At 43.9% G+C, this 7,305-nt stretch overlaps 1 protein-coding gene across 1 annotated transcript in view; it reads left to right on the top strand.

Moving 5' to 3' along the window:
- Positions 1-670: 670 nt before the first annotated feature.
- Klhl8 (kelch like family member 8) overlaps positions 671-7,305 on the top strand; it is a 50,092-nt gene continuing 43,457 nt past the window's right edge. The window contains exon 1 of the mRNA XM_027388494.2: positions 671-803. The gene's annotated coding sequence lies outside the window, so the exon portion shown is untranslated. The remainder of the gene's footprint in view (positions 804-7,305) is intronic.

The following is a 7,305-nucleotide window of genomic DNA, read 5'->3' as shown; positions in this document are numbered from 1 at the left end:
GTAGAGGCTGCCTGATGAAGTAGCTCAAAGGCACTGGTTCCCACCTGTGGGTGATGTTTGAGCGGGTTATAGATCCTTTGGGGCCAGCTTGCCTAAGAAGGCCCGTGGGAGCGGGATCTGGACTACACCTGTCTCCCTTTCAGGCCCAGCTGGGTCTCCCCAGATTGCCTAGGCTGGACCCAATTTGTACCTTAATGCTCGGCCCTCGGGCATGCTAACAGCTGAGGTTACTTTTCCAAACCAACACTGGCACCCAGTCTATGGCTCCAATTCTTATAAGTTTTGAAGATTCTGGGAACTTTGGGATGCCCTGGGGGCGGGGGGGGGGGGGAAGTTCGGGGAATATCCCAAAATACTCCCTTGCTCTCTTTTCCTACATTTCCAGCGACTTTATTGAGGATTTGTCTTATCTCGCCATTTTTTTTTTTTTTACCAGCAATAATGTTCATCACTCGGTACTTAGTTCAGTCAATTCCTTCCTTAGTTTGCAGACACAAGCTGTTTTGTACACGTCTTGCAGAGCCTGCGATGGGACCGCAGAAATGAAGCGGCCCAGGGCCAGTGCGCGTGCCCACGGGCGCGCTTCCCTAGGAGGCAACAGAAAACTACATTTCCCAGTATGCCGCGCGCCCCGCCCCCGTCCTGTTCGCCCCTCCCCGCTCCCGCGGCTCTCAAGCGCGCTCCGCCGGGCAGGGCACGAGCGAACTAGCGAGCGAGCAAGCGGGTGGCCGAGCGGGGCTGGCGCGGCGCCGGCGCGGAGCGGGTGTGGCGGCTCGGCCTGCGCGGCGGGCGCGGACAGCGAGGTAACCGCCGCGTCGTCCCGCGGGCGGACTGCCCGCAGCGGCCACCCGCGCTCGCCCGCGTCGACGAGGGGCGGCCGGGTGGCGCCGTCTCCCAGGGAACCGAGAGGACCGGGCGGGCCTCGCGGGCCGTGCTGTCCCGAGCGGCAGCGCAGGTGCTCGGTGTCCGAGGCGGGCGGCCTGCGGAGACTCCCCTCGGCGGGGCTCCCGGGGGCTGTGGCTGTCGGTGCGGTCCTGCGGACGCAGCCCCTTGCTGAGCTCGCAGCCTTCTCCTGGGGGGTGGGGGGGGCGCACGATGTGTGTACTCACTTTGGGGTTCCTAGCCGGCTCCCGGGTTTGCACGGTCCTGACGCTGAGGTTTACGGTTTGGGACGCTTGTCACATCCACCCCCCCCCCCCTCCAGGCAGTGTCGGATCTCACGCTCTGCGTGGAAATCTTGGCAGTTTTCAATATTCCTGTTAACCTGCTGTAATTGACCACCTTGATTTATTTTGCTGCTTACCTGAAGCTATTGTTAGCTAGCCCAGGAGGATACTTTGTGGGGTGGGGGATACTTAGAACCTGGGTGACTGCAAGTAATTAACCTGCCAGGTGCACGTGGGTTTTTTTCTTTTAAAATACTGTTTCTCTCTTACATAAGTTAATTGTTTCCACTCTTGTTTCTGCAAGTCCGGTGAGCCCTGGCTGTGCTAAGGGGCGGGTGGTATACTCTTGGCTGAGCAGAAGCCCTCAGCTGATGGTGCCTCAGCCTGATAACTGCATGTAGGTGGCTTTGCCATTAGCTGTTGCTTTTCCACTTGCTTCCTCCTGGCACCTCTTTTGGTTAGTCAAACTGACCTACTTAAAACTTTAGTCATGATGCCTTTAGAACAGTAGAAACACAAATATAAAAAGAAATCACAAGATGCTGTATGCACCTGGTTTGATGTTTATTCTCACAGTTTATTCTCCCCTTCACCACCACTGCCCGCTCCCCCTCGCGCCCTCTGGGCCTTGTGCATATATATATATATATATATATATATATATATATATATATATATATATATATATATATATATATATCCAGTCCGAATTTTTGCACTTAAAGAGGTTCTTCCAGCATTTCATAGTGTTAATGATTTGTAACGTCATATTTATTCCACAATTATTCCACAATAATTCCAAATCCTAATTTAAAATCGCAGTGAGTAATTAAGCAGAGCGTATCATTTTCCTGTCCCTACGGAAACTCAACCTCCCTGCTGCAAATGTCTTGCAGGATCAGAACCTACTTTGACAATTTCCTTATCACTCAAAAATTCGTCCTTTCCCTTAGGGTTCAGATGGCATTTAGGAGTTGAAGCAGTAACTTGGTTGATGGAGTACATGCTTAGACCTGGATTCCATGTCCAGCACTGCACAGCTGGGCTTGGTGGTGCGTGCCTGTGATCCCAGCACTTGGGAGACCAAGTCAGGAGAGCCAGAAGTTCAAGGTCATCTTCAGCTACTTGAGTTTGCTGCTAGCCTGGGCTATATAAGACCCTGTCTAAAAACAACAACAGCAGCAGCAGCAAAATTTAAACAAAAAACCCAAAGTGCCTATCTAAGCTTTCCATTTCTTATGAGAATTCTCAACTAAGAGTTTATCTTTGTACATGAAGAATTAAAAGACATGAGCAAGAACAGATGTTTGATACAACAACAAAATGTCATGGTTTTCAGCAGTAGGCTCTTCATGGTCACTGTATCTTTTTTGTGAAATAAGTTTTATATTAAACAATAAAGCAAGAGGAAATTGGATTTTTAAATTTTTTAATTTTTTTTTGCAAAACTGGAGATCAAATTCAGTTGAGTACTTAAACTACACTAATTATTGTTTACTGCTTCCCTGCCAACAACTTACGTATGGTCTGTTGGTGTGTTTTCTCTGTTCTGAGGAGGATATAATAGGGGGTTGAGCTCACTTCTGCAATTAGTTCTGGGTTAGAATCCCTGCTCTCTACTCATTGGCTGTTTAATCATGGCAACGTGTTATTTGAACCTCTGCTTCCTTAACTGTGGAAGAGGGATAAAAATACTGTCTGCCCTTGTCTTCCTGGAATTTTAAGGATTAATCATCATTATATTTGGGGGCATTTTATACTCCATAATCTCCAACCCTTGTTGATAACCCCAGTTGAATGCTTTATTTTAAAATGCGGCCCTACAGTTTATTCTCTGGTGGCCAGTGCATTATAAACAGTCACCTTGTTTTGTCTTTGAAGGATTAAGCATATTATTAATACAAGAGTATTGTTACTTAACTCTTTCCCTGCTTTATTATTTGCTTATGATTTGTGTAGTTGGTTTCTGTAAATCAGGTGGAATTAGGAAGGATTGGAGACACCTTGGAAACTTTTTTCCCTGTCTCTGTAATTCTTAGTCGGATCCTGTGGCATGTCTACAGGTAGTCTTCCAGGAGCATAAGGACCCTGTGTGTTTGTATTCTGCAGAAGCAGCCCAGATTCAACACATACTCACAGGGGTTCATGGTCCTCCTCCCCTCAGAGCTTCTTTTCTTTTCTTTTCTTTTCTTTTCTTTTCTTTTCTTTTCTTTTCTTTTCTTTCCTTCCTTCCTTCCTTCCTTCCTTCCTTCCTTCCTTTCTTTCTTTCTTTCCTTTTTTTAAATTTTTGAGACAGCATCTTGCTGTGTAGCTGGGCTGACTCTGAACTTGATATCCTCCTGCCTCAACTCTCCAGTCCCTGGGATTATAGGTATTCAGAACTACACCTCATAAAATTGACTGGAATGGGAGAGGGTGTGAGTGTTGAATTTTGGGGCTTTTCAAATCACAGGCAAGCCCTCTACTGCCAAGCTACACTACACACGCACACACAGATTCCAAGGACCATTGGCTTCTGTTGTCTCCAAGTTTTCTCTCTAGAATACTTGCAGATTTATTTTAAATTGGGGTGGGCGGTAGAGCAGTGTACTCGCTTTGGCTCCAGCAATGGAGGGTGATGTTTATAATACAGTGCTGTCTTCTGGAGGCAAGGCCACTGATTGATCATTATCATTAGTAGATAACTGTCTGTTCCCACCTTGCCTGCCAGCTTGGATGGTATTAGAATTGGTGATCCAGCACCATATCACAGCCCAGTGTGTTGGAATATTATTTTCCATGCTAAAAGATAACCAATTCTAAAATTTGGACATTCTTGTCTCAGTAGAATACCAAATGATAAGAGAAATTATTTTACCTTTCAAAGTAGTTATTTATACTTGTAATTATATAATACTTTGAATGTAAAAAAAGTTTTATCAAATCTTAATTGATGATTATTTTGACATTCGGTACTGTTTGTTTAGAAAGAATGTATAAGGTATATTTTACAGAAAATTTTAACATAGATCTTACATAGATCCATTACTAGATTGTAATTTATGGTTTTAATTTATCACAGCTTAAATTAATCTTGAATATTCCAACATTGGAGTCTATTTCTAAGTTTGAATTTACTCTTACAATAGAATTTAGGAGCCAACTACATGTGGATGCACCATTTTCCCTGAGTAGCATTAGAGTGCTGGGCTTCCTAAGACTTTACAGTCTGAAGCCAGCTCCTGTTTTTAGATCACTTAGCAACAGCATTCACGGTGCTTGGGGGGAGGGGATGAGGGGGGGATCTGTGATGCTATAAAAACTCTTTCTCCTTGGACTTTCCACCTTCATACTGGGCAGTGTTTTTATTTGGAGTTAAATCTGGAGTTAAAGGTTCATAATCTCTTAAGTGCTCAGGGATTTGTGGAATAATGAACAGAACTGTGGCCATCTACAGTTGCTTTTCATACAGATAATTGGAGCAAAGGTCACATGAGCTCTGTGGAGAGCTTCTTGTATACGAGATAACACTATTACTTCATATTTACTTCAGTTGTGAGAGTGTGAATTAAATTAGCTGTATGTAAAAAGCCAATGTAATCATTTAAAAAAACACAGTATATGGATGGGAATACTGGTGTTTTAAGATCAGTGATTTTTTTTTTAATGGGTATTCTACTTTAGAATTCTAAAAAGTTGGGGAATACATGTGTGGAGAGAAGATTATTAATACTGTTTTAGTGCTCACTGAGACATGGATAGGCCCCTCCCCACTCACAAATACAGAGCTAGTATCGATGTCATGTTTGGACTAGTGGTGAGTCATGGGCTTTGTAGTCAGGGCCCACCAGTGGTGACTCCTGGGCAGGTACCCTACTCTATACCTGTGTGATTGGTGGATGGGCTCTGAGCCTCTTTATCCACTACAGTTAAAAACAGTTCTTCTTTGGGTGGGATTGGGATGAATACATATAAAGTATTTGTTCATCATAGCTACATGTGCTCTGTGTGTGTGTGTGTGTGTGTGTGTGTGTGTGTGTGTGTGTGTATGTGTGTGTTTGGGTGGAGAGAGAGAGAGAGAGAAGGACAACAGGGTGATATAGGTCAGTAGTTCTTGTGTTTTACTATGGAGGATTCTCAATGTATGTATCCTAATGTCAGTCATTATAAAGCATACTTTGTTCTTTTGCTGAAAAAAAAAAAAGTATTAATTGGAGAACTGTGTTCCTAGCCAAAAACCTCTGGGCCAATACTTTATTAAAGTAAAACCATTCGTTTATTAGATGCCTACTATATACTAAATCAGGAGCCAAAAGCTTTTTGTTGTATTACTTCATTTGAATTTCACAACCACCTTAAAGGAAAGCCGAAGTTCAGAGTATCTTTGTGAGTCACGCAAGCCTCCACAGCTAGAGTATACAGACTGTCTGACTCTCAACTCTCTGCTATGAGCCCTTACTTTATATGCCTTGTGTTAGACATGCCTAACATATTTCTCCAAAAGATAAAAGGCAACAGTTTTCTGTAACGATGCAGTGGTTTAGAACTAGAAGCAAACTGACTTAAACCCAGGGTCTGACTGTTGCCTGTAGACTCACTGCCTGTTTCTGTGACTGCAGATGTCTTAGGACACACGTGCTCCTTCATGTCGGACCTGCCCATGGTGAATAGTTTTCATAGACCCTGTATAGCCCATGTAGCCTAAAGTATTTCCTGCCTGGCTATTGTACTCCCTAAAGATTGCTGGCTCCCAGGCTAGACCAATCCTGTTCCTTTGTAAGTGAATGTCTCGGGAGAGAATGTGACATCCCAAGAATAACCTCTCACTACTGTCATTTCTGCTGACCCATCATACTTCTTGTAAGGACTGTAAGATCAACAGATGTGATGCTTGCACACGGGATTTTGAAGTACAAAGGGGTGTGATAGTAATCAGTTTAAAACACCAGCTGGAATAACAGTAGCATTTACTCACTCTCCCTTCTTAGACTTACTTTGAAGTGCTTTGGGAATATTGTTCACATGACCCATGCCCAAAGTTCTTTAGTCCGATTTGAACTTCCCCTACATAGCTCTGTTTAACTTTTGGAATCAGTTCATTATGTGAGTCCAAAACAGGAATTGTATACACCAGTCACATCTTTTATTTTACAAGCAGAGCTTGTGTAGTTTGTATAAAAGTTTTTAAAGCAGTTAGTGTCATTAGATTCCGTGTGGGGGTGATATTAGTCAGGAGGGAAAGGAGAGCCTTTAGTAAGGGATAGCTGATGATGGGAACTAGCTTAAAGAAGCAAGTCCAACAGTGGAAAATGTGGGGCATAGAATGTCTAAGACTTGGTTGTGCCTGGATGGATGGGAGCTTTGAGGACCCATGGGCTGATACACCACAGTTAGCAGCCTTACTTGCTGTCCAGACTATAGCGTCTGAACTTGCACTAGCCTGTATGTCTCTGTTCTTGCCTTGAGCACATAGTTATTGCTGCTGTCTGTCTGTCCTTCTCTGGATGAAGGAGCTCCTCAATAGCAGGGTTATTACCATGTCTTATTATTATTTTGGGGCTTATTTCAGTTTTAGAGTAAGATTACTTTGTACATGATTTTGGGGTGGTGTTTTGAAACAAGGTTTATCTGTGTAACAACCCTGGTTATCCTGGAACTCTGTAGACCAGCTGGCCTCAAACTCTCAGAGATCCACCTGCCTCTGCCTCCTGAGTGCTGGGATTAAAGCCATGTGCTACCACGCCTGACTTGTGCATACAAATTTTAAAAAGGAAGTTTTAAAAGAGTGGTCTCGCCAGGCGTTGGTGGCGCACGCCTTTAATCCCAGCACTCAGGAGGCAGAGGCAGGTGGATCTTTGTGAATTCGAGGCCAGCCTGGTCTCCAGAGCGAGTGACAGGATAGGCTCCAAAGCTACACAGAGAAACCCTGTCTTGAAAAACAAAAAAACAAAACAAACAAACAAACAAAAAAAAAGAGTGGTCTCTCTGTAGCCCAGACCTGGAATTTGATATACAGCAAAGGCTGATCTTGTACTGGTGATTCACTTGTCATAGCCTTCCAAGTGATAGACTATAATATAGAATATATGCTACCATGTTTGACTTTGGGGTCTGATTCTTTTGAAGCAGATTTTCTATGAGTCGTTTGTTTTACATTGGA

The sequence above is a fragment of the Cricetulus griseus genome, assembly GCF_003668045.3.
Source record: "Cricetulus griseus strain 17A/GY chromosome 1 unlocalized genomic scaffold, alternate assembly CriGri-PICRH-1.0 chr1_1, whole genome shotgun sequence".
In the NCBI taxonomy this organism is placed as follows: Eukaryota; Metazoa; Chordata; class Mammalia; order Rodentia; family Cricetidae; genus Cricetulus; species Cricetulus griseus.
This window is presented reverse-complemented; position numbering and strand designations above follow the sequence as displayed.